Raw genomic sequence first — 27,899 nt, forward strand, 5'->3', positions numbered from 1 at the left:
ATTTACAGTTAGTTGTTTCTTGACCCAGGAACTGAGCTACCTGGGATGAACATTGTGCACTCTTGACCATTGAGCCATCTCTGAGCTGTCCACCTCCTTTGTGTCCCATGGATTCTCTTATACTCTATATTATCATATGTCTCTTAATACAGTTTCCCAATTACTTTGCAAATAAATAAATGTGATATAAATGTGGCATGCATAAATTGTATTGCCTGCCTGTGGAAATAATATGTTGACATATTGGTTTACATAAAATGTGTTATTTAAATTATTTTTTTGGACAGTCGTCCGTTTTTTTTTTTTCTCTTTTTTTAATTAGGTATTTTCTTCATTTACATTTCAACTGCTATCCCAAAGCCCCCATACCCCCCCCACTCCCCTACCCACCCACTCCCACTTCTTGGCCCTGGCGTTCTCTTGTACTGAGGTATATAAAGTTTGCAAGACCAAGGGGCCTCTCTTCCCAATGATGGCCGACTAGGCCATCTTCTGCTACATATGCAGCTGGAGACACGAGCTCTGGGGGTACTGGTTAATTTATATTGTTGTTTCACCTGTTTATTTTAATTATTTTTAAAAAAGCAAAGTCACAAAGGAAAACATTAAGCCGCAAAAGTTATACTTCCTGATACTCAAGTCTTGGTCTTGGGTGCCTTCTAGTGGCTTATGCCATTTCTAGAAGCAGACACTTCATCGTGCAGTTGTGAGTTTTAACTTATTGTCACGATCTAAAAGTGTAAATTCCCTTTCCCAGCATTCTTCATGAAATGTGTAAGACTGAGAACTAATGGAATGAAGGTATCCCTTCAACTTTTGACTCCAATTTATGCTCCCTAGATGAAGCCAGCAGACCAGGCTATTTATTAATCTTCCAGAGGGCGTTTCATTTGTGTTCTTGTATGTTTGCATGGGATAGTACCATTTCTAATAATAATAACATGGTTGTATGCTGTTTGACTTTATGTTTTGGATACATTTTATTACAATTCAGATCATTATACAGATAGCTTGATTGACATTTGTTTCTTGACTATATAGTACTCCAAGATCAAGTCATAATAAAATTCATTGCCAATCTAACAAGTGATGTTTAAGTAGTTTCCAGGATTATCACAATTATGATATCAATGAATTTTCCTCTTGCTGAGATGAAATACTCTCACAAAACCAACTTTAGAAAGGGTTTGTTGTGGTCCATGAATCATGACGATACATTCTGTCAAGGTTGGAGAATGCATTCTGAGAGAAGTCGAGGCTGGCTTGTTGTATTGCATCCACAATCAGGAAGCCGCAAGTGGTAGGGAGATTGCTTTCATCTTTCTACTGTGTCTTCAGTCCACAGGAACGGTCCTGCCCAAACATAGGATGGGTTCCCTACTGTATTAATCTGAGATAATTCCCCACAAGCAAAACTGGGCTAAATAGTCCTCAAAGGAGTATGGAAAGTCTTGTCTCATAGCTGGCTCTATATGTAGTCAAATTGGCCAACAGTAATAGCATGTATTGACTAGCTCCATATCTTCTATAGGACTCATTTCAAAAACGTGTCCTCTAAAGGCAAGCATTGTCTGTGCAGTCATATATGAGCTGTTCTGTTCATGTGGGCAGGACACAGGTACCCTCAAATCAGCACTTTTATGTTGAAACTTCCCTGAGTGAAAATAAAAAACAGGCAGCTTCAAAATAAAACAATGCTTATGTCACAGTCTATCATTTCCTTAAAAGTGAAGGATTGTGTCTTAACAACAATGCAACCAGGATAAGGGAACTAAAAACCCCTGCACAAAATGCTCTTTCGATAAGTTCCAGAATGGGACCAATGTTTTCTTTCTTATCCTTGATGTTATGTTCCAGTCTCTCTATCTCTGCATTTATTTCTTCAGCTTTGTTCATAAATCCTTCCTCAAGGAAAGCCTTTTGATCCTAAAACAGTGAACATAACAAAGAAGTAAATATTGTTAAGTCCCAACATTGTACGACTATTACTTTCAAAACTTTAGCAAGCAGACCTTAGTGTATTCCTAAAAACTTTCCCTTACCATGAAGAAGATGCACCGAAGATAGACCTACACATTATGATAAAGCAGGGTTGAAACTTTACTAGTCTTGATCCACCATGTTTGTTTCAGTTGCGACACTAGTAGAGCTGTGAAGATGTGCTTATGTTCATGCTCAAAAAATGCCACTGGCCTGACTGCACAGAGCTCAATCCACAAAGACTCTGTGACACTGTATCATGCAGACAGCGGCAACTCATTGGATGATTAAGAAGTTGATTACCATTTCACTTTCAGCTTGACAATGGGAATACCTCCAATGTCATGTGCTTCTTCAAGGAGGCTCTCTACCCTAGGGACAGTTACAGAACCTGTAGAAGCTGCTGGTTCACTGCCTGGACATTTCCTTCAGTCTTACAATAGCATAGATCATTTTGGGGAGGTTGGGGTGGGTAGGGCAGGGTTGGGGGCACTCAGGTGCCTGATGATCTGGACAATGCAGACAGACCAGTTTCTGGCATTATTACACTGCCTGTTTGTGACGTTAGTTTAGTGAAACCTCAAACGATCATTTTTAAATATTCCAAGTCTGTAAGCCAAACCACTGTAGTCAATAAAACCCTGAAGGAACAACAGGAAACCTAATATCTAAAGAGTCTACATAAAGAGCAAAATTCAAAGACTATATAACACACGGGGTGGGGGCTCCTTAGCAATAATATATCACGACTGTGTTCATCCCATGACCTGGCTAACAACTTTCTCCTGCTGCCTGGTGTACAAGAACTAACAGGAGGATGAGGGGCTCCACCTTCAGTTGCTTCTCCAGCATCATATCATGGTCTTTGATGAGCTGCTCTCTCTCCTGCTCCAGCTTCCTTCTCAGTTGCTCTAGGTTTTCCTTGTGACTTTTCTCTTGAGCCTCTATATACTCCTGCTGCTCCTTCTGCTTCTGTCTTAGCAGCTCCTGCTCCTTCTCTGCCGCCTCCTTCTGGGCACGCTCCTCTGCCCCAGGAAGAATCAGGAGAAATAAAAGTAATGATTCAAATAAAATGTCAACATTCCAGAACCCAGAGAGCAATTCAATAATCTGTAAGAAGCATAGGAACCAGACTCCCCTTGGCCAACACCTGGAGAGCATGTTTCAGAGGATTATGGAGAAGACCCTGCCCATGTGACTGACACACACTGAGAACTGCCTGTGGCTTCCAAGTTTGGCATCCACAGAAAGATAGTAAGCTACTGATCTTGGCATGAATTTATTGTGGCTTCTATCAGAAAGCCATGGTAGGAATCTGACCTCTCCTGGGAGCCAAGAGACATGTTCCTGTACCTGCAATGGCCTTCTCCCCAGCAGTGAGGGCTGTATCTGCCTGCAGGATGGAACTCTCAATGATGGCTTGTGACTGGAGAAAGTTCTGGAAGACTTCACATGCCTGTAGGACCAAGAGGGAACAAAGAATCCTAATAAATCCTGAGAGAGTAAGGATCCATGAGACTCAACAGAGTTCTCACTGTGCCTCATTGTTAAAAGCCACAGTGAAGCCTGCACATGGCCCAAGCTCTTCAGTGGCAGTGGATACTTCCTGCTCTGTGGCTCCCTCCACTAATCTCTGCTAGAGATGCCTGCCTCCACTCAGATGTAGCCTGTCACAGTCATGTGCAGTTCAGCATGCTGCAAATTAGGATGTCTTCAGATATTGTATCCCAGTGTAAAATGCTGCATGCTTGGGTGGGAACCATTTCCTTCTGCTCTTGCTTGGTGTATTTCTAGGGAAGTGACTTTATCTGCCTGGACCTTGTGGTACAGATGTGTGACTGACCACAGTAGTGGGAGCATAGCTCAGAGCACTTAAATAACTAAAGAAAGGTCTAAAGAATGTACTTATAATAGTATCACTGGCAATAACAGAGTAATATTTTAGCTCTGTTATTACACTCACTAATCCATAGGTAGATCATCCTGACAGAGTTATAAAGTCATCACTCAGAATGCTTTGTTAGGGTTTTTCTAAGAATTCATACTAAAAAAGGAGCCATTTTGCACCAAGCATAGTCAAGGGAAAGAACTTGCTTTGTATTGCAAAGCCCTGCTTTGGTCACCAACACCAACATAAAGCTAAAGGTGTCAGGCTATCTTCATATTTTCTTATTTCACTGAAGCAGTGTTGTATGTTCATGTTTTATGACATGTCCTTCCCTCTACACTAAGCTCCAGTGCTCCCTGCTCCTCACCTTCATCATATCCCCATGTTCCCTGACCATCTTCACCTCATTACTGTGCTCCCTACTCCTCACCATGACTCCATTCCTATGCTCCTGCTCCTAATATTCATCCCTTTGCTGTGTTCCCTGCTCCTCAACTTCTCCCTGTCCTGTGCTCCCTGCTCCTCACCTTCATTCCTTTCCTGGGAACCTGCCAGTAGTCATGTTCAATCTTCTCCCTCATGTCCATGTAAATCCTGTGTCCCCCAGGAACAGAAAATGTTCAGATGTTTTCCATAAAATCCTTTGAAAGTCGATCCAGTTCTTCCTGGCAGTATTTATTCGATGCCTCTTCATTCTTCAACCAGAAAAAAGCTATCTTCTCACTTATTACTTCCTACCAGTGAAGTGTACAGAGATCTGACACAATTGAAGGAATACAAGGGATTAAATTCCAAGAAAGTTCATAGAAGACCCAACCTATTTCCACACTCCAGTGTTACAAGACCTCAAGGTAATTTGAAGTGGTAAAACATGAACTTGGATGCTAAAAAAATCTGTGGAAGACCACAGTAAATGTTCTTGGGGTTCCTGGTCCTTAAGACCTTCTGTAATAGGATGGGGCTGCATCCTACCATCTCTGGTTCCTTCTGGGTGTCACATCCTAGAATTTTATCTCCAATGACACAATTATATAACAAGAAGCAATAGAAGAACAGAGGGCTGTAATGAGAGTCCAGTGAGAAACAATGTCTTAGGAACACAGAAATATAGGAGATTCAAAGATGCACTATAGATGTCCTGGGCAGGATCACAATTCACAAACATTAACTGGGTAAAGGGCGCAGGACACTATATACTCATTATTCCATCTGTTCGACATTAATTGGCTGTAATTTTGTGAACTAGACATGCAATCATTCATAACTATATTCATCATGATACGCTGAAACACATATCTTTAAATAAGAAATACATCTATGGCCAATGAAGGCTCATCAATACTACCATCTTGAAAGCATGGCACCATGACAGTTAATGCCATTAACAGATTACCACCAGTTTCTTCAGGAATTGCTGATTTTTGTCCTTGAAGGAATTCTCCATGAAGACAGCCATGGCTTCCTTCTCACAGGCTGCATGCACATCCAGCAACTCCTGGAGAGTGTCTGTAGGAAGCCTCAGTCGCTGGGCCATCTGCTCACTGTAGTGGTCAGCAGCCTTCTGCATAGCTACTGAGTTCTCGCGCTGGGCCAGAGTTGTCACAGCATCATCCAGACAAGGCACTGCTCCACTGTTGATGGCATTTACGTAGGTTGTCACCAGAGTACCCAGTCCTTTGTGAGTCACGAGTTATAAGGGGTAATGAAAAGTTATAATGAATGGGAACCACAAAACTACACATGCACTCTCATAAACACGCACACACACGCACACATACACACACACACACACACGTATGCATATACACACATGTATATGCATATACACACATGCACACCAACAACCTACTCCAGCAAGTTATCAGCTTCTTTTTCCTATTGTCACTTTCCTTATTTTTTTCAGTTCAGAACTTTAAAACAATTTAACATACATCTTCACCTAATAAGTTCATGTGAAAATATAATTTTGCATTTAAAACTTTGAAGGAGAACAAATTTATGAACTAACAAGGAAAGGTGAATACATTATTTCTGTGGCTAATTCTAAAACGTATAGGTTTGTTTAAATACTAGGATTTATATTAGAACTATTTAAATTTCCAAATTAGATTTCACATTTGTCATTGCAAAATGAAACATACAAGACATTCCTTATGAAAATAGAAGGTATTAGCTTCACTGGTTTAAACAATAATTCTATAATGGATTAAGGAACTTTTCACTGGTGATTTGATTATCAGTAGAGAATTTTATACAGGTATGTTACAGCTGTAGATAGAAGTGATGTGGTATTCTTTTTTTTATAACACTTTTTTTGTTTGTTTGGTTGGTTGTTTTTTTGGTTTTTTTGGTTTTTTGAGACAGGGTATCTCTGTATAGCCCTGGCTGTCGTAGAACTCACTTTGTAGACCAGGCTGGCCTCGAACTCAGAAATCAGCCTGCCTCTGCCTTTTAAGTGCTGGGATTAAAGGCGTGTGCCACCACACCTGGGTAAGGTTTTCTAATCTGCAGTTATAACATATACATTTTAGAGTTGGGATACATGTATAGTACCATTGTGTATATAATTTAAAAACAAACATGCTAGTAAGTCCAACATATACTACTCTATAGAGAGAGAAGTGTGATTTAAAAATGAAAAAAAATTTTAAAAAAAGAACTCACTATTTCCGGTGACCTTAATTCCCTCTTTGAGGGTCTTGGTCTTGGCATAAGTGAAGATGTAAGAAACAAAAGCCTTTGTTCCTTCCCGGAATTTAAGATCCAGTTGGTCTTCTGAGATAGTCTCAAGTTTTTGTAAGAGTTCTCTGTCATGAGTTGGCCGGTCAAAGACAAAACACTTCCGGTTAGGAAAGAAACATCTGATGCATTCCCTGGCTGAATTGGATGCTTGCACTCTGGGATTGTAACCTAGTGTTGGAGAAAACACAAAACAACTGGAGTCTTAGCACAGAGAACAGATGAAGGAGGCCCTGGTCTATGTGAAAAGTTCTGTACTTACAGACTCTTTACCATATCCTGCAACATTTCTTTGCATGTCAAAGGTATAACAAGTTTGTACTTGGTAGAAGTCTGATGAAATATTTAAGGAGTTATTTGACTTCAGTGGAGAAGCATATGGCAGAAATCCATAGACCTGAACATGGCATCAAGCATACTGTAGCTGTGGTGTCCTGTTCACTGAACAACAAGAGGCTAAAGGAGATTTTGTCCTAATCACTCCTTGTAGAAAAAGAGTTGTGGGACAAAAAACAAAAAGCAAACAAACAAACAAACGAAACAAACAAACAAACAAAAAACAGACACAAATAAAGAGTAACCAATTATTAGAAATAACAACATGGGCAAATCTAAAATAATTCCATGGTGACTGAAGGAGAACTATCTTGAGTCTAAATAGAACTCATTTTTCTCTAAGTCAACTGTACACTCCTAGAAAGTAAAAGTGGGGAGGGAGGGAAGGGCTATGGACGCACGTAGGATACATAAGTCTAGAGAGCTAATGAGTAACATTAAGACAGAACTTCATGAAACTGTACATGTATGTGTTGTGTATGTATGTCTTGTGTATGTATGCATATCTGCTTGTGTGTGGCTGCATGTGGAAAGAGTCATTCTCCACCTTACTGGAAAAGGGTCTCTCAGGTGAAGTGGAACTCTCTAATACAGCCAGTGTGGCTACCCATCATGCTCCAGAGCTCTCCAGTGTCCTCAGCCTGTGCACTGGATTGAAGGTAGACTATCATACCTGCCTAGCATTGAAGTAATTCTGGAGATCTCACCTCCAGTCCTCACACTTGGGTGACAGTGCTTTAAGCAACAAATCACCTCCTGGCCCATATATTTGGGATATTGCATGAAACAATTTTTTTTGTTTATGGAAAGTTAGCAATGTGAGGTGCTAGATGTACCATCTCCTCTTCTGAGTAACCATTGCCTTAGTACCTACATGTGTTCTATAATATTCAGTTACAAAGCTAAATTTCAAGAAGGAAGTGTTTTCTGAAATGATATACAATGCTGTAACATTTTCATCAAAAATTATGAGGCTCGCCACGAGTTTGAGGCTACCTTGTTCTACATAGTGTATCCCAAGCTAGCAAAGTCTACACTGTGAGATCTTGTCTTCCAAAACTGAATGAAAAAGAGGAAAGAAAGAAGGAAGGGAGGGAGGGAAGGAGGGAGGAAGGAAGGAAGGAAGGAAAGAAAGGAAGAAAGAAAGAAAGAAAGAAAGAAAGAAAGAAAGAAAGAAAGAGAGAAGAGAAAGCTAGTAGGTTGTGGGACACATCTTTAATCCTGATACATAAGATGCAGAATCAAGAGATATGCTGTGATCTCCAGGCCAGCCCATCTGGTCTACAGAGCATTTACCAACCAGCTAGGGCAACACAGTGATACCCTGTTTAAAACTAAACACTTGTTGAAGATCATATGTGAATTGTAAGATTGTGCTACTCCAGAAATGCTCTGAGATTAATAATTACACTGGATTCATGGACTGCTTTCTACCAAATATATGTCCAATCTTCTAGAGAAAGCAGACAGAAAATGAGAGCAGTGAGCATTCCTGAATTGATGTGACTCACAAGGCTCCATCAGCTTCAGTCTCAGGCTGACAATGCTCATGCAAATACTTTCCAGATCATGAACGTAACTGATCCTGACACATGAATTAAAATGGGTAGCTATGACAGTCAAATAGACTCAGGAAAAACGATATTGACTATGGAGAAGGCATAACCTGAGAAGGAACTGTTGCAGCTGCTTTTGCAGACAACACAATCAATGCAGCATTAAAAACCTATGTTCTGCCTTCCAGTCTGACCAGCACCAGGGTAGCTAGGGCACAGAGTCGGCTGACACCCGCCAGCTACTCACAACACCAGCCACCGGATCTTAAGACTTCAGGTGATCCAGCCACCCTCCCGGCCAGAGGACAGGTCTCTGCCCGGCCCGGGAGCCCTTTGCCTCAGGATCAGGGGGAGCCATCTTGGTTCCGGGACTCCGCCGAACTTAGGAACTTAGTCTGCACAGGTGAGAGTGTGCAACACAGAAGCTGACAGCTTCTGGGACAGGCGGGAGCCACAGAGCTACTGAGGCAGCACCCTTTTCAGGCCCCAGAGATCCAGCCACCTTCCTGGCCAGAGGACAGGTGTCCACCCGGCCCAGGAGGCTTTTGCCTCTAGATTGGCAGTAGCCATCTTGGTTCCGGGATTCCACCGAACATAGTCTGCACAGGTGAGTGTGTGCACCACACAAGCTGACAGCTTCTGTGACCCGCCAAAGCAACACAGCTTCTGGGAAAGGTCCTGTTTTGGGCCTTCATTTTCGGGCCAAGAGGAGGTCCAAACACCAGATATCTGTGCACCTTCCCTGTAAAAGGAGAGCTTGCCTGCAGAGAGTGCTCTGAACACTGAAACTCAGAGGAGAGAGCCTGTCTCCCAGGTCTGCTGATAGAGGCTAACAGAATCACCAGAAGAACAATCTCTAAACAGAGACAACTATAACAACTAAATCCAGAGATTACCAGATGGCAAAAGGTAAACGTAATAATCTTACTAACAGAAACCAAGACCACTCACCATCATCAGAACCCAGCAATCCCACTTCGCCCAGTCCAGGGCACCCCAACACACCGGAAAAATTAGACCCTGATCTAAAAGCATATCTCATGATGATGGTAGAGGACATCAAGAAGGACTTTAATAACACACTTAAAGAAATACAGGAGAACACTGCTAAACAGGTAGAAGACATTAAAGAGAAAGCACAAAAATCCCTTAAAGAATTACAGGAGAACACTGCTAAACAGGTAGAAGACATTAAGGAGGAAGCACAAAAATCCCTTAAAGAATTGCAGAAAAACCAGACCAAACAGGTGATGGAATTGAATAAAGCCATCCAAGACCTAAAAAGGAAAGTAGACACAATAAAGAAAACCCAAAGTGAGGCAACGCTGTAGATAGAAACCCTAGGAAAGAAATCTGGAACCATACATGCGAGCATCAGCAACAGAATACAAGAGACGGAAGAGAGAATCTCAGGTGCAGAAGACTCCATAGAGAACATCGACACAACAATCAAATAAAATACAAAATCCAAAAAGATCCTAACTCAAAACATCCAGGAAATCCAGGACACAATGAGAAGACCAAACCTACGGATAATAGAAGTAGATGAGAATGAAGATTTTCAACTCAAAGTACCGGCAAATATCTTCAACAAAATTATAGAGAAAACTTCCCAAACCTAAAGAAAGACATGCCCATGAACATACAAGACGCCTATAGAACTCCAAATAGACTGGACCAGAAAAGAAATTCCTCCCAACACATTATAATCAGAACAAAAAATGCACTAAATAAAGAGAGAATATTAAAAGCAGTAAGGGAGAAAGGTCAAGTAACATATAAAGGCAAGCCTATCAGAATTACACCAGATTTTTCACCAGAGACTATGAAAGCCAGAAGGGCCTGGACAGATGTTATACAGACACTAAGAGAACACAAATTCCAGCCCAGGCTACTATACCCAGCCAAAGTCTCAATTACCATAGATGGAGAAACCAAAGTATTCCACGACAAAACCAAATTCACACATTATCTTTCCACGAATCCAGCCCTTCAAAGGATAATAACAGAAAAAAAAAACCAATACAAGGACGGAAACCACGTCCTAGAAAAAGCAAGAAGGTAATCCCTCAACAAACCTAAAAGAAGACAGCCACAGTACGGAATGCCAACTCTAACAACAAAAATAAAAGGAAGAAACAATTACTTTTCCTTAATATCTCTTAATATCAATGGACTCAACTCCCCAATAAAAAGACATAGACTAACAGACTGGCTACACAAACAGGACCCAACATTTTGCTGCTTACAGGAAACTCATCTCAGAGGAAAAGATAGACACTACCTCAGAATGAAAGGCTGGAAAACAATTTTCCAAGCAAATGGTAGGAAGAAACAAGCTGGAGTAGCCATCTTAATATCTAATAAAATTGACTTCCAACCCAAAGTCACCAAAAAAGACAAGGAAGGGCACTTCATATTCATCAAAGGTAAAATCCTCCAAGAGGAACTCTCAATTCTGAATATCTATGCTCCAAATACAAGGGCAGCCACATTAATTAAAGATACTTTAGTAAAGCTCAAAGCACACATTGCACCTCACACAATAATATTGGGAGACTTCAACACACCACTTTCACCAATGGACAGATCATGGAAACAGAAACTAAACAGGGACACAGTGAAACTAACAGAGGTTATGAAATAAATGGATCTGAGAGATATCTACAGAACATTTTATCCTAAAACAAAAGGATATACCTTCTTCTCAGAAACTCACAGTACCTTCTCCAAAATTGACCACATAGTTGGTCACAAAACAGGCCTCAACATATACAAAAATATTGAAATTTTCCCATGCATCCTATCAGACCAACATGGACTAAGGCTGATCTTCAATAAAAAAATAAATAATAGAAAGCCAACACACATGTGGAAACGAAACAACACTCTTTTTAATGATACCTTGGTCAAGGAAGGAATAAAGAAAGAAATTAAGGACTTTTGGGAGTTTAATGAAAATGAAGTCACAACATACCCAAACTTATGGGACACAATGAAAGCATTTCTAAGAGGAAAACTCATAGCTCTGAGTGCCTCCAAAAAGAAACTAGAGAGAGCACACATTAGCAGCTTGACAACACACCTAAAAGCTCTAGAACAAAAGGAAGCAGATTCACCCAAGAGGAGTAGATGGCAGGAAATAATCAAACTCCGGGGCAAAATCAACCAACTGGAAACAAGAAGAACTATTCAAAGAATCAACCAAACGAGGAGCTGGTTCTTTGAGAAAATCAACAAGATAGATAAACCCTTAGCCAGACTCACTAGAGGGCAAAGGGAAAGTATTCTAATTAACAAAATCAGAAATGAAAAGGGAGACATAACAACAGATCCTGAAGAAATCCCAAACATCATCAGATCCTTCTACAAAAGGCTATACTCAACAAAACTGGAGAACCTGGATGAAAGGGACGAGTTTCTAGACAGATACCAGGTACAAAAGTTAAAACAAGATCAGGTTAATGATCTGAACAGTCCCATATACCCTAAAGAAATTGAAGCAGTCATTAATAGGCTCCCAACAACAACAACAAAAAAAGCCCAGGACCAGATGGTTTTAGTGCAGAGCTCTATCAGACCTTCAAAGATCTATCCCAGTTCTTCACAAACTATTCCACCAAATAGAAACAGAAGGTACTCTACCCAACTCATTCTATGAAGCCACAATTACTCTGATACCTAAACCACAAAAAGACCCAACAAAGATAGAGAACTTCAGACCAATTTCCCTTATGAATATCGATGCAAAAATCCTCAATAAAACTCTTGCTAACCGAATCCAAAAACACATCAAAACAATCATCCATCCTGATCAAATAGGTTTCATCCCAAGGATGCAGGGATGGTTCAATATATGGAAATCCATCAACGTAATCCATTATATAAACAAACTCAAAGACAAAAACCACATGATCATCTCGTTAGATGCGGAGAAAGCATTTGACAAAATCCAACACCCATTCATGATAAAAGTCTTGGAAAGATCAGGAATTCAAGGCCCATACCTAAACATGATAAAAACAATCTACAGCAAACCAGTAGCCAACATCAAAGTAAATGGTGAGAAGCTGGAAGCAATCCCACTAAAATCAAGGACTAGACAAGGCTGCCCACTTTCTCCCTACCTATTCAACATAGTACTTGAAGTCCTAGCCAGAGAAATTCGACAACAAAAGGAGATCAAAGGGGTACAAATTGGAAAAGAAGAAGTCAAAATATCACTTTTTGCAGATGATATGGTAGTATATATAAGTGACCCTAAAAATTCCACCAGAGAACTCCTAAACCTGATAAAGAGCTTCGGTGAAGTAGCTGGATATAAAATTAACTCAAACAAGTCAATGGCCTTTCTCTACACAAAGAATAAACAGGCTGAGAAAGAAATGAGGGAAACAACACCCTTCTCAATAGTCACAAATAATATAAAATACCTTGGTGTGACTCTAACTAAGGAAGTGAAAGATCTGTATGATAAGAACTTCAAGTCTCTGAAGAAAGAAATTAAAGAAGATCTCAGAAGATGGAAAGATCTCCCATGCTCATGGATTAGCAGGATCAACATTGTAAAAATGGCTACCTTGCCAAAAGCAATCTACAGGTTCAATGCAATCCCCATCAAAATTTCAACTCAATTCTTCAAAGAATTAGAAAGAGCAATCTGCAAATTCATCTGGAATAACAAAAATCCTAGGATAGCAAAAACTCTTCTCAAGGATAAAAGAACCTCTGGTGGAATCACCATGCCTGACCTAAAGCTGTACTACAGAGCAATTGTGATAAAAACTGCATGGTACTGGTATAACGACAGAAAAGTAGACCAATGGAATAGAATTGAAGACCCAGAAATGAATCCACACACCTATGGTCACTTGATCTTTGAAAAGGGAGCAAAAAACCATCCAGTGGAAAAAAGACAGCATTTTCAACAAATGGTGCTGGCACAACTGGCGGTTATCATGCAGAAGAATTCAAATTGATGCATTCCTATCTCCTTGTACTAAGGTCAAATCTAAGTGGATTAAGGAACTCCACATAAAACCAGAGACACTGAAACTTATAGAGGAGAAAGTAGGGAAAAGCCTCGAAGATATGGGCACAGGGGAAAAATTCCTGACTAGAACAGCAATGGCTTGTGCTGTAAGATCAAGAATCGGTAAATGGGACCTCATAAAGTTGCAAAGCTTCTGCAAGGCAAAAGACACTATCAATAAGACAAAACGACCACCAACAGATTGGGAAAGGATCTTTACCTATCCTAAATCAGATAGGGGACTAATATCCAATATATATAAAGAACTCAAGAAGGTGGACTCCAGAAAATCAAATAATCCCATTAAAAAATGGGGCTCAGAGCTGAACAAAGAATTCTCACCTGAGGAATACTGAATGGCAGAGAAGCACATGAAAAAATGTTCAACATCCTTAATCATCAGGGAAATGCAAATCAAAACAACCCTGAGATTCCACCTCACACCAGTCAGAATGGCTAAGATCAAAAATTCAGGTGACAGCAGATGCTGGCAAGGATGTGGAGAAAGAGGAACACTCCTCCATTGTTGGTGGGATTGCAAGCTTGTACAACCACTCTGGAAATCAGTTTGGTGGTTCCTCAGAAAATTGGACATAATACTACCAGAAGATCCAGCAATACCTATCCTGGGCATATATCCAGAAGATGTTCCAACCAGTAAGAAGGACACCTGCTCCACTATTTTCATAGCAGCCTTATTTATAATAGCCAGAAGCTGGAAAGAACCCAGATGCCCCCCAACAGAGGAATGGATACAGAAAATGTTGTACATTTACACAATGGAGTACTACTCAGCTATTAAAAGGAATGAATTTATGAGATTCCTAGGCAAATGGATGGACCTGGAGGGCATCATCCTGAGTGAGGTAACACAATCACAAAGGAACTCACACAATATGTACTCACTGATTAGTGGATATTAGCCCAGAAACTTAGGATACCCAAGATATAAGATACAATTTGTTAAATTCATGAAACTCAAGAAGAAAGAAGAACAAAGTGTGGACACTCTGCCCTTTCTTAGAATTGGGAACAAAACACCCATGGAAAGAGTTACAGAGATAAAGTTTGGAGCTGAGACGAAAGGATGGACCATGTAAAGACTGCCATTTCCAGGGATCCATCCCATAATCAGCTTCCAAACGCTGACACCATTGCATAGACTAGCAAGATTTTGCTGTAAGGACCCAGATATAGCTGTCTCTTGTGAGAAAATACCGGGGCCTAGCAAACACAGAAGTGGATGCTCATAGTCTGCTATTGGATGGATCACAGGGCCCCCAATGGAGGAGCTAGAGAAAGTAACCAAGGAGCTAAAGGGATCTGCAACCCTATACGTGGAACAACATTATGAACTAACCAGTACCCCAGAGCTCTTGACTCTAGCTGCATATGTATCTCTCACTGGAAAGAGAGGCCCATTGGACTTGCAAACTTTATATGCCCTAGTACAGGGGAACGACAGGGCCAAAACGTGGGAGTGGGTGGGTAGGGGAGTGGGGGGGGGAGTGTATTGGGGACTTTTTGCATAGCATTGGAAATGTAAATGAGGAAAATACCTAATAAAAAATTAATTCAAAAAAACCCCTATGTTCCCCCATAAGGAGAATGATGTATATCTCTGAAATATATTTTAAAGTGGGCTATATACAATGACTTTATGAATAATAATTAGGACGTCAACCATTTTTAAAGCAAGGCAGACACAAACACAGGCAATACAAACATCTGGACTTCAGGAAGTTTAGGTGCATTGATACTACATGATAAAGTACAAACTGTGCTCTAGGCTCTACTCTTCCCAAATAAAATTAAAAACCACCTACCAAATATTATCAGTCAATGACCTATAAGACTTCTGCAGACCTCCATCCCATTGGGAATATGAAGGACTCCACAGATGATGGGAGTCAGTCAGCAGATGACACCCCCCACCCCTGCAGCCTTCCAACCCTAGCCCTCCCTCCCCAGCCATCTTACTCCAGTCCTCCCTGTACCTGGGATCAGCTTCAGGGCATTCTCGAGGTAGTCATCACTTGTGATGTCTTCCCCATTTAACTTCAGCTCCAGCATGAAATCCCGAACAGTCCAGACAAAGTCTGGAAAGAAACTCACAAACTCTGTGGAATTCTTTATTCCATGGGGATTTGGGGAAGACTTTACTCTAATCAGCTCAGTGAGTTCTGTGACATAACTGGCACTTGGCTAAGGAAAATGGACTTCATGCAAACACTCTCATGATTCTCTTATTAAAACAAATCATTCTAAACACTCTGCTTTGCCCCAACAAAAGCCACATAGTAACAGGGCAGGGCAGTGAGTCCATATTCATTTGAGCACTTAATGAAACTTGGTAGCTCAGATCCCAGAAGGATACTGCAGCTGCTCCAGGGCCTGGTGGTTGATAGTGCACATGCTGTTGTAGACGAAGGTGCTGCTCAGAAGCACACTTAGAGCGAAGATCCATGAGTCGTTTTTAGGATTACCCTGGAAGATATGTGAAGGAAGAGGGCTGAGCAGAACATTCCTCAGAAGAGAATTGGGCTGGTCCAGTGGTCTTGTTACTCCAGGTACTCTGGGGGCCAATGAAGGTGGAACAAAAACCCTCCTCTTTGTTAAAGGACTAATGTAAGGTCAGCCTGAGAAACTTAGTGGAATCTATATCACCCTGCATACAACAAAAACTTAAAGTGAAGCACAGACCTCAATGTATGGTCAGGCACCCTGAATTTCATAAGCAAGAGGAGGGGAGAATAAGCTTGAACTCATTTGCACAGGAAGACTTTCTTAACAGGATACAGATCACACAGACTCTAAAAACAACAATTAATAAATAGTGCTTTGTGATTAAGAAAAGGTCTTTAAAACTTATAGGTCTAATAGATGGTTAGTATTCAGAATATGAACAAAACATTAAACAAACAAACAAACAAACAAACCAAAACCTGACAGCATGCACTTCTTGGAAACCATAATAATGTCTGTGTTTGGTAGCAGTATATGGGATTGATCCCCAGGTGGGGCAGCCTCTGGATGACCTTTCCTTCAGTCTCTGTTCCATACCATTTCTCCCTGTTTGCTCCCATAAGTATTGTATTACCCCTTCTAAGCCTGATATAGCTGTCTCCTTAGACCACTGCCAGAGCCAGACAAACACAGAGGTAGAAGCTCTCAGCCGAACACGGGTCTGAGCACAGGGTCCACATGAAGTGTTTAGAAAAAGGACTGAAGGAGCTGAAGGAGTGTGCATCCTCCTTTTTATCAACCAACCAGAGCCTACAGTTCACAGGGACTAAAGAACCAAACATGGAGGGACCCATGGCTGTAGCCACATATGTACCAGATGATTGCTTTATCTTGCATCAGTGGGAGAAGTGGTCCTTGTTCCTGTGAAGTCTCAAAACCCCAATGTACGAGAATTCAAGGGTGGTGAGGCAATAGTGGGAGGTTGGTTGGGGGAGTACCCTCTTAGAAGCAGGGGTATGGTGGGGGATGAGAGGGAGTTTCCATTGAGGGAGAACTAGGAAAGGGGATATCATGTGAAGTGAAATTAAAGAAAATATCCAATAAAAAACTGAATATCAAGAAAATAAGTGAAAATAAATGGCCCAATTTAAAATTTGTAATAGAACTAAACATAGACATGTTCTCAAATGATGAGACACAAATGGCCAAGGAGCACATAAAAGGTGAGCGACTCTGGTGTCCACCTGGGACACAGTCAGCAGAGGTGAGCTGCTTGCTGTTCCCTAAGATCCTCTGTCATTCTGAAGTCTCTGCCTGCCTCCCTCGGGAGTCCTTTCAGCAGCAGGATCATCCAGCAAATGCAAGGAAAATCAGATGGCTAAAGGACAGCATAATAACACAACCAGAAAGAGCCAGAGCAATATGGTACCACCAGGACCCAGCTATCATACCAGAGCAAGCACTGGATATCCTAACACTGCCAAAGCACAAGAAAATTACTGCAAACCCAATCTTATAAAAATGATAGAGGCTTTTTAAGAGGAAATGAATAAATCCAGTAAAGAAATACAAGGAAATACAATCAATCAGGAAATGGATAAAAACTGTTCAAGAACTGGAAATGGAAATAGAAGCAGCAAAGGAAACACAAACTGAGGGAATCCTGGAGATGGAAAACCTAGGGACAAGAACAGCAACAACAGATGCAAACATCACCAAGAGAATACAAGACATGGAAGAGGAAATCTCAGGATATAGAAGATAAAATTGAAGAAACTGATACATCAATGGGCCCGATGGTCTTAGTGCAGAATTCTACCAAACTTTCAAGATGAGCTAATACCTACACTCCTCAAACTTCCACAAAATGAAAACAGATGGAACACTGCTAAACTCATTCTATATGATCACTGTCACCATGATACCTAAATCCACAGAAACACTCACCAAAGTAAGAATCAGACCAACTTCCCTTAATAACATTGATGCAAAAATAATCAATAAAATACTCACAAACCAAATGAAAGAACACATCAAAATTATCATCCACCATGATCAAGTAGGTTTCATCCCAGAGATACAGGGATGTCTCAACATACAAAAATCCTTCAATGTAATACAACATATAAACAAACTAAAAGAAAAAAAAACACGTTATCATATCATTAGATGTTGGAAATAGCCATTGACAAAATCCAACATCACTTCATGATAAAAGTCTTGTAGATATCAGGGGTAAATTTTTCATACCTAAACATAATATACAGCAAGCCAATAACCAACATCAAATTAAATGGAGACAAAGTTAAAGCAATTCTACTAAAATAAGGAACAAGACAAGGCTGTCTACTCTCTCCATATCTATTCAATATAGTACTTGGAGTTCTACCTAGATCAACAAGAAAATTAAAGCAGATCAAGGGGATACAAATTGAAAAGGAAGATGTCAAAACACCATTATTTGTAGATGATATGATAATATACATGAGTGGCTCTAAAAATTCCACCAGGGAACCTAGACAGCTGATAAGCACTTTCAGTGAAGTGGATAGGGACAAGGTTAACTACAATATGTCAGTTGCTCTCCTAAATACAAATGACAGACTGAGAAAAGAAACAGGAAAATACTATCTTTTACAATAGTCTTATGTACTATAAAATATCTTGGTGTAACACTAACCAAGCAAGTAAAAGACTTGTATGGCACAAATGTCAACTCTTTGAAGAAAGAAACTGTAGAAGGTATCAGAAGATAGAAAGATCTCTCCTGCTCATGGATCGATAGGGTTAAGGAAGTGAAAATGGACATTTTCTGAAAAGCAATCTACAGATTTAATGCAGTTCTCACCAAAATTCCAACAAAATTCTTTCCAAAACTTTAAAGAGAAATTCTCAAATTCATTTGAAAAAAAAAGTTAGCAAAAACAGCTCTGTATAATAAAAGAACTTGTGGGGGTATCAGCATTCCTGATTTCAAGCCATTGCTATTATTATAGAGCAATATTAATAAAAACCACATGGTATTGTCATAAAAACAGATTGATCAGTGGAATAGAATCAAAGACCCAGAGATAGATCCACACACTTACAGACACTTGGTTTTTTACAAGGAAGCCAAAACCATACAATGGAAAAAAGGAAAGCATCTTCAAGAAATGGTGTATTTAGAAGAATGCAAATAGTGTACAAAACTCAAGTCCAAATGGGTCCAAGACCTGCACATAAAGCTGGATACACTAAATCTAATAGAAGAGAAAGTAGGGAATATCTTTGAACAAACTGATTCAGGAGACAACTTCCTAAATAGAATACCCACAGCTCAGGCACTAAGGCCAACAATCAATAAATGTGACCTCATGAATTTCAAAAGCTTCTGCAAAGCAAGGACACCATCAGTAGGACAAAATGTCAACCTAAAGAATAGGAAAAGACCTTCACCAGCCCTACATCTCACAGGGGGATAATGTTCAAGATATATGAAAAACTCAAGAAATTAAACATGAGCAAATTAAATAACCTAATCTAAAAATGAAGTACAGATCTAAACAGAGAATTCTCAACAGAGGAATCTCTAATCACCAATAAACACTTAAAGAAATGTCTAGTGTCCTTAGTCATGAAGAAATGCAAATCAAATGACTCTGAGATTCCATCTTACACCTGTCAATATGGTGAAGATCAAAAACACAAGGGACAGTACATGCTGGTGAGGACATGTAGCAAGGGGAACACTCCTCCATTGCTGGTGGGAATAGAAAAATGCAAACCATTTCAGAAAGCAGTTTGTTGGTTGCTCAGAAAACTGGGAATAGTTCTACCTCAAGACTAAGTTATATCCTTCTTGGGAATATGCCCTGGGACTGTTCAACCAGGGCCTTGGTCCAGATCCAGGAGCTGAACCATGACCCAGAGTTAAGGTCCTAAAGGGCTTTATAAGCTCACGATCTAGTTACACCTGTGACCAGTTAGCTCACCAATCAGGATTTAGGGACAGCATGATTTCCTTAGGCACAAGTCTTTATTGTACACGTATCCTGCTTCCATTGGATGGGGTATTCAGTTGTGGCAACGGACTTGCCTTCTCTAATATTCATTTCCTAACTTGTATACCAGGATTTCACTTGTCTTGCCTCACATTCGTGTCTTAACTTGCCTACCAGGATGTCAGCTGTGGGGCAGTGGGCTATGCAAAGACACTTTGTTCTCCAGTCGAGCTGAGGTTGTGAACCCAGGAGAAACCCAGTGGTGATAATTCACCTACATGGGATGGAAGGCGTTTCCTCATGTCTCCTGGAACCCTGGCTCCTGTTGAAGTTACCACCCTCACAGCCCCCACAAGAGAAGCATGTGGCTAGTAGTCATGTAGACAATGACCTTCAGGCTCACTCCTCCCAGTTACCTAACAACAGTAAGATATCAGCCCACTATAAGAGGGGCTGTTTGACTGTACCTCATGCTCTCCTTTCACTCTCTTACTCTTCTCTCCCTCTTACTCTCTTAAGCTTTTACTTTCCTTACTCTCTCTTACTCTCTTTATCTCTCTTACTCCCTACGTTTTTCACCTCTCTCTAACCTCTTAGTCTCTAACCTCTCTTCTCTCTCTCCCTTTCTCCCTTCTCTCCTCTTGGTCATGGCCATTCTATCTTTCATTTTACCTTCTCTCTTTCCCCTGCCTTTAAAGCTCTAAAACTATAGACTGTCTCTGTTCATCAAGGCCTGCTGTGCTTGGATGATGGGATAGGCTTTCTCCTAATGAGCTTTTTCTAATCTCTGGTCAGAAGGTCTTCCTGTGCTCCAGCCATGGACCAGACTAAGGACTCTCGCCTGCGTGGGAACCTCTCTCCCTCTGCCGTCTGTCCCATAATTCTGGGTACAATGGTGTCGCCCCGGTGCCTCTGGTATTGGGGGCTGCCCCTTGTCCACCCCCTGCCATGTAGAGTCAGTGGCTTAGTGGAAAGCGTCCGGCAGTCCACCCCTGTCTGCCTGTCCAGAGCATATGAGGAACTCTGGCTAGACGTGGGCTCTTTTCCTCCCCCCTATCCCGCTACATGCCCATACCCCACAGTCAGTTACCCAAGTACATGACTCTTTCTACCAAGTAGGTTGTCAATTCTCAGGGAGGTCTTGGGAACTAAAAATTTTCTAAGCCATTACTCAAAACGGAAGTCTTATTCCAAATAGTTTCTGATATTGGTGCAGACATCTCTCCTAGGTTGGTATTTATCCCAGGGGAGGCTTGTATCATAGAAGCTTATACACTAGTGCAGGAAATGCTGCTGGGTGCTTGGTTCTGGTCCAAGTTTATTGTAGGTAACTATACAAAGCAGTTCTACTGACTTCTATCATGATTGGTTTCCATGGGCACAGAATATGTAATCAACTTGGCATTAGAAAGTTTCCTAGAAACAGCAGAAAAATAAACATGTTTCCTTATAATGGCAAGCTAGCCAGGTTAAAGTTACCTAGACCTTAATCTTTTTACCTAGGCCTTAACATTCCATCTGGGTATTAATATTTTACCTAGGACTTGTCAGAAAATGTCATCCTGAGTGAGGTAACCCAGATCCAGAAAGACACCCATGGTATGTACTCACTTATAAGTAGATACTAGCCATAAAGTACAGGATACCCATGCTATACTCCACAGACCCAAAGAAGCTAAGTAATAAGGAGGGCCCAGGGAAGGATGCTTGACTCTCACTCAGAAGGAGACATAAATTAGAAATCAGAAGTAGATGGAGAGAGGGAACTGGGTGGGAAAGGGGATGGGGATGGGAAGAACAGGGTTGGGGAATCAGGTGTGGAAATCATATGTGGGGATCAGGTGTGGGGGATCAGGTTGGGGGATCAGGTGTGCAGGAGTTCAGTTGTAGGGGATCGGGTGTGGGGGATAAGAGGGGTGGGAGAAAGAGAAGGTAAAACTTAGGGGGCAGCATCTCTTGGACAAGCTGGAGACAGATAGGGGAGATTCCTAGGAGGATACAGGGGTGACCCTAGCTGAGACTCCTAGCAGGGAGGGATATGGAGCCTGAAATGGCTACCTCATGTAGGCGGGCAGCACTTCTAGTGGCAGGAGGGGATGCCAACCCAAACTCTGTCCTGCCTTCAAGATGTGCAGGGATAAAGATAGAGCAGAGATTGAGGGAATAACTAACCAATGACTGGCCCATCTTGAGACCTACCCTAAGGGAGACAGTCAACTCTTGGCACTATATTCTACTATGCTTGCAGACTGGAACCTAGGCTAATTGCCATCTGAGAGGCTTCACCCAGCAGCCAATGAAAACAGATGTAGAGATCCATATCAAAACATGAAGCAGAGCTTAGTGAGTTTTGTTGAAGAGTCAGGAATTATGACTGAGGGAGTTTGAGTGGTCAAGAATACCAGAAGACCTACAGGGTCAACTAAGCTATGCCTATGGGGGCTCACAGAGGCTGAACCATCAACCAAAGAGCATGCAGGGACTGGACCTAGGGCCCCTACACATTTGTAGCAGATGTGCAGCTTAGTCTTCATGTGGTCCCTTAACAACTGGAACAAGTGCTGTTTCTAACTATTGTCTTCCTTTGGATACCGTTTTCCTAGCTTGACTCCCTGGTTGGCCCTCACTAGGAAAGGATGTGCTTAGTCCTGACAGGACTTGATGTGACAGGGTGGGGTGGTGCCTGGTGAGGAGGGGACTCCCTTTCTCTGGCAAGAAAGGGAGTGCAGAACGGGTAAGGGTTGGGAGGTTGGGGCTGGAGGGGTAGAGGAGTGGAAGGGGATGCAATCGGGATGTAAAGTGAATAAATAAATGGGAGAAAAAAAGAGATCCACCATGGAACTGTGAGTTATTAGTGCTTTGGGACTTCATCCTATGACAGTTAAAATGTCCACATGCAATAAAGCAAGTGATAGGGCATGCTTAAGTAATGAGACACATGGGAGCTCCTAGAGACTGTGACAGCAAGCACAAGACATGCACAGGTTCAAACTAGACACTGACAAGGGAAGTAGACATGAAGGCTAAGGAACGTTGATGTTAAAAATATGATTGTTGCTTGACAAATGGTTTCTAAGTACTTATAAATATGCTACTGTGTTAGCATGCTGTCTAAACTCCACTCCACAGTTGAAGGAAGATGAAATATTGTAACTTGTGAGTTGTTTAGGAGCCCACTGCCCCGGTCTGGGACTGAGAACAAAGCAGAACAGCCCCCAGGCATGCCAGGGCAGGGCTGTTGTTAAGGCATTCCTAAGAATATCTTGACTGTAAAGATGAAAAGGTATGCAAGGACCAGCAGGGCTATATTATCTGAGTCAACACAACCTGGCCGGAACCTCCCTTCTGTCTACTGCCCCTTGACACCAGCCAGGTAAAATCATACATCAACTGGTTGCTATATGAACAAAGATAAGCCCCCAGCCCACAGGAACAAAGTCCTGATCTTTGTAATCTTTCTGTTAATGTTTGAATAAGCCAATAGTATGTTGCTATGCTGAATTCCATACCCCTAAGCCCCTTACCCCATAAAACCCCCTAGCTTTCAAGCCTTGAGGCTGACATCCGTTATCTCCTGTGTGGGATGCATGTCGGCCTGGAGCTCCGTAATTAAACATCCTCATGTAATTACATCAAAAAATGGTCCTTCATGATTTTTTGGGTGCACGCCGAATCAGAAATTGGGTGGGGGGGTTCCCCACTAGATCTAACACATTGACCTGGCAACAGCCAGGTATGCTCCTTTCCAGTTACCTGCAACAGCAAGGAAGGCCTGCTCTACTATAAAAGGGGCTGCTTTAACACTCCTCTCTCTCTTGCCTCTCTCCCTCTTATTATCTTGCCTCTCCCTCTTGCTCCTCCCCTCTCCCCATTCCCAACAGAACAGCATCAGCACTCAATAGCCAAGGCATGGACTCATCATTAAGTAGATGTGGACAAAGAAAGCTTAGAACACATGTCCAATGGATTCTGACACAGAATAGGAAAGAAGGAAGGAAGGGAGGGAGGGAGGGAAGGAAGGAAGGAAGGAAGGAAGGAAGGAAGGAAGGAAGGAAGGAAGGAAGGAAAGAAAGAAGGTAAGGACAGAAAGACATGAAGCAAGAAAAGAAGGAAGGATAGACAGATAGAAAGGAAAAAAGAAGGAAGGAAGGAAAGAAGGAAGGAAAAAAGGAAGGAAGGAAGGAAGGAAGGAAGGAAGGAAGGAAGGAAGGAAGGAAGGAAGGAAGGACAGACAGGAAGAAAGGAAGGAAGGAATCCTATGTTGGAAATGTGTGGATGAGTATAGCATGCATCTAGAAAAATAAAATGACCAGCACAGAAAGACAAATGCCACAAGATCCAACTAACATACAAAACTAATAACGTTGAACAGAAATAACACAGTGCTGGTTCCCAGTGTCCAGAGAAGGGCAGCACTTCAGAAGATTCTGGACAAAAATCTATTCAGTTACATAATAAAGTTAACAGAAAGCATGAAACACTTAGAACAAAAATTGGGTTTCTAGTCATTACTATGCATAACAGCAATGTTAGCTATGGCACAAAGAGTACAAGAAACAAAATCAAAATTAGACAAGTAGGGCAGAACCTGACTAAAAAGCTTCTTGCCGGAAAACAAAATAACCAATCAACACAACACAAGGCTTTTATCCTGTAAGTTTTGTTGTTGTTGTTGTTGTTGTTGTTCATGGTGGTGGTGGTGGTATGTGGTTCTTTTGCAGCTCTCAAGGATTAAACCACAAACCAAAGGGTACACATGGAAGGAACTATGGCTCCAGCCAGGTATGCAGCAGAAGATGGCCTTTCCTGAGATCAATGAGAGGAGAGGCCCTTGGTCCGGTGAAGGCTCAATGATAACTCAGCCTGGAGGAATGCCAGGGCACTGAAGTGGAAGTGGGTGGGAGAACACCCTCATAGACGCAGGGGGAGGGCAAGAAGATAGGGTATTTGGGGAGGGAAAACTGGGAAGGGGAATAACATTTGAAATGTAAATAAATAAAATAGCCAAATAAATAAATAAATAAATAAATAAATAAGAATTCCCAGCATGCCCTCCCTATGGACTATTGATAAGTTTTACCATTTTCTTAAAAAATGTAAATCTGAGGGTTGTTCAGATGTCTGAATGGTAAGAATACTTGCTGTTCTTCCAAAGGACTGGAGTGTGGTTCCCAACATCCATGTCAGGCAGCTTCTAACTTTCTGTAACTCTAGCTGTGGCCTCTGGCCCCCAAGGATGTCTGTACTCACATGCAGCAACACACACTACACATAAGAAAACTAACAAAAATATATCTTTCCAAAATAAAAATATAATTCCTTATCCCCATCCCCAAAATGTACCCTTGGCATCTCAGAAGACAGGTCAGAAGCCATTCTTCACCCACTGAGATGAGCAGATGCCACCCACCTTCTTAGCAAATCTTCCTTACACCTCACTGCTCCTAGTAGAAGTGGCACTGTGCTGCCTAAGTCACCTTTCAAAACAAAAGGCCTTGTTCCTCTAGCAATACTCACAAGGCAGCACTCTGAATAACAAAGGCTTCCAGAAAAGACTTCCAGGAATAGAGAGGCAACAGGGATGGAGATCCAGCATCCCTGACCCAACACAGACTAGGTCACAAGTTCCAGCCACAGCTCTCCCTCTGGAGACTGACAGATCAGAGGCTGGCCCATGGTAGCTCTTGCCTCTCTCCCTACTGATTCTTTCCAGTTCCTGGATTATATCAGAGTAAACCCACATGGGATTCTTGGTGAAATTTGGAATTTTTTTGGAAGGAAGAACCTTTATTCTGTTCACTAAAATCTAACTAAGCAATTGAACCCAGCAATTTTAACTGTTGAATAAACTTCTACTAAACAGAATCAAATCATTCAACCAAATAGCAAGAAATAAAAGCATGTTTTGCCTATTAAGATACAGGTAACTTTATCTGAGACTGAAGACTAAAAAGAGCTCTCTTTATCTCACTGGTTGCAGTTCAGTCAGAATTCACACATAGATTATAGTTAGATAACAAGGGCACAGAAGGGCCAGCCTGAGCCTCATCCTACCTTTTCCATATCCCCCAGGCCCTCGGTGTCCAGGAGGACCAGGGTGTGCTCTGGCTTGGTGGGGTGTGGCACGCACCACATCCAGATGCCCTTGGTCTGAGACTGCACAGTGGAGCCCAGAGGGAAGCCTGAAAGGGAAGAGAGGAGAAAGAAAGTCAGGATGTGAGTGTCCTGCACAGGTAGCCTTGTGTGCTAAAACCTCAGTCCCTAGCTGCCAGCATTATTTATTGTGAGGGGTTCTGAAGGTTTTAGGACTTGAAGCCCAGTGGAGGATGCAGGTAATTAGTGAAGGGATTTTGAAGGTTATAGCTCAGTCTCCATTTCCTTCCTCAGTTTCTGCCTGCCTCTTCTGTGAAGCCAGTTCCAATATCAATGAACCAAGAACTATGGAGTAAAATCTAAGTCAAGATAAGTGCCTCCTCATTAAGGTTTCCTCTTGAGTTTTTTGTCACAGCCTTGAAAAAGTACAAAGAAGGGGCTAGGCCTGTGAAGACTGGCTGTAGCAGCAGAATGGGGGGAGTGTTGTACCTCAGCACTTGAAATGGAGCCCCATCTCCCCTCAATAAGGTTTTCCTTTACAAATGATAGATTCTAAGCTATAAGAAGCATTTAATCAGAGAATGAAGCCACACAGATATTAGTCCCCTATCTGATTTAGGATAGGTAAAGATCCTTTCCCAATCTGTTGGTGGTCTTTTTGTCAAGACAGTTTCTAAGAGCCCCTAGCAATAGCACATTTGCATAGCGGGTTCCTGCAATGGTCAATGGTCAGGGTGACTTTCTTTGAATGAACACTCTTTGAACCCAGGAAGCAGATGGGTGGAGGAATGTCCCTATCTGTTTTATGATTAGCATACCTTGGAGCATTGAGTCACAGAGGTCACATTCCCAAGCCTGGGCCTAAAGGCCTAGAATTTTGTTTTTACGTTATACATTCACCACCAAACCCAGACACTATTGAATATGCCAGAAAGATTTTGCTGAAGGGACCCTTTATAGCTGTCTCGTATGAGGCTATGTGTTGTGTCTGGCCAGTAGATCACAACTTGGGTTTTAGCCTGGAAAGGCATTTTGGAAACCTGGAAGAGAAGAGGGGCTGGGCTGCGCAAGATAAGAAAGGAACCAAGACAAAGGTCTCTGCTCAAGGTTTAATTTTTACTATTCCGGCACTCAGTTATGAAGGAAGGGGGAGGGGCCCAATTCCCGCCAAATAATCTTGGAGTCCAGTAGCAGGACTCCATCACGTGATGGCTTTGGAACAGCAAAGTGGAAGGTTCCAGCAGTGGGCATGGCAGAACGATTGAGCTGGAAGCTCCATCCAGGTGTAAACAGTGGAACCCTAAGGCTGGGGGAAGGGAGGCTACAACTATGCCAGTGCCTGGCAAATACAGAAGTGGATCCTCACAGTCATCTATAAGATAGAACAAGGGCCCCCAATAGAGAAGCTAGTGAAAGCACCCAAGGAGCTGAAGGGGTCTGCAGTCCTATAGGTGGAACAACAATATGAACAAACCAGTACCCCCAGAGCTCATATTTCTAGCTGTATATGTAGCAGAAGATGGCCTAGTCAGCCATCACTGGGAAGAGAGGCCCCTTGGTATTGCAAACTTTATATGCCCCAGTACAGGGGAATGCCAGGGCCAAGAAGCAAGAGTGGTTGGGTTGGGGAGCAGGGCGGAGGGAGGGTATAGGGAACTTTTGGGATAGCATTTGAAATGTATATAAAGAAATTATCTAATTAAAAAAATAAGAATAAAATTTTAAAGACCATTTCCTTCAAGATATGTTTAGCCTTGTTCTGCTATTTCCATTAAGTTACAATGTACTCTTTTTGTTTGCTAGATACATTCTAGAACAAATAATTA

General features: G+C 41.7%; 1 pseudogene; it reads right to left on the reverse strand.

Annotated features, from left to right (window-relative positions):
• Positions 1 to 1,713: 1,713 nt before the first annotated feature.
• Positions 1,714 to 26,157, reverse strand: Gm9640 (annotated as a pseudogene).
• Between the last annotated feature and the right edge of the window lie 1,742 nt (positions 26,158 to 27,899).

The sequence above is a fragment of the Mus musculus genome, chromosome 5 (assembly GCF_000001635.26).
Source record: "Mus musculus strain C57BL/6J chromosome 5, GRCm38.p6 C57BL/6J".
Taxonomy (NCBI): domain Eukaryota; kingdom Metazoa; phylum Chordata; class Mammalia; order Rodentia; family Muridae; genus Mus; species Mus musculus.